Raw genomic sequence first — 1,163 nt, forward strand, 5'->3', positions numbered from 1 at the left:
ACACACACACACACACACACACACACACACACACACACACACACACACACACAGTCTGCTGCTACATTATAATACATGAAACAGTGAGGTGTGTGGGAAACTTAGCCTGGAATCAACAGCTGCTTTAGTAACGCATCGCCTCTCAAAGAAGAGAGGGAGAAGAATATATATATATGTGTGTGTGTGTGTATATAATATATAAAGCACACGATTAACTATTTCTTTGTGTATGGGTGTATGCGCGTACGCGTGTGTAGAATCATATATATATATATATATATATACACACACACACGTACATATACACACATATATTCATGCATGCATACATACATACACACAAACACACATGCATACATATACACAAACACACATGCATACATATACGCGTAATAAATAAATAAATAACATATTAATATGGTACATGGGCGCGCGCGCGCGTGTGCGTGTGTGAAAAGAGATAAAGATATGGTTCACTTGTTAATTTATCGAATAACAATCACATCAGCCAAGAGTTCAAATCATTTTCACACCTTGCGTTACATTTCTGCCAATAAACACACAACTACGAAAAACGTAACTCACTTCAATATCAGCAACAAAGACCAGATTTTTTTCCGGGGCCTATCTGAACCTTTATTTTTTTTGGAGAAGCACATAATAAAAACTACTTCACACACACACACACGGAGCGCGTGCGCGTATATATTCATATAAGTATGTATGTTTGTATGTATGTATGTATATGTGTGTTTGTGTGTATATATATATATGTGTGTTTGTATATATATATGTGTGTGTGTGTGTTTGTATATATATATATATGTGTGTGTGTGTGTGTGTGTGTTTGTATATATATATGTGTGTGTGTGTTTGTGTGTATATATATATATATTTATATATGTGTGTGTGAATAAATGTATGTGTATTTTTTCAATGTTTAGAAATAACACGGAAAACATAGTTACCAGGGTAGCAAAAATTCATCCAAATACCAAGGATGTAACAGCCTACTTATAAATGTAGAAGTTAAATCGTCTTGAAGTTAAATACAAGGAGTGATTGTAGTGTCACTGATAGAATACAGTATCGCAGAGGCGTATTTCAAGGGGACAGCCTCTCTGTGATGTTTATACTTTCTGTGAACCCTTGTCATTCATAAT

This window comes from Octopus bimaculoides, chromosome 15, assembly GCF_001194135.2.
Source record: "Octopus bimaculoides isolate UCB-OBI-ISO-001 chromosome 15, ASM119413v2, whole genome shotgun sequence".
In the NCBI taxonomy this organism is placed as follows: Eukaryota; Metazoa; Mollusca; class Cephalopoda; order Octopoda; family Octopodidae; genus Octopus; species Octopus bimaculoides.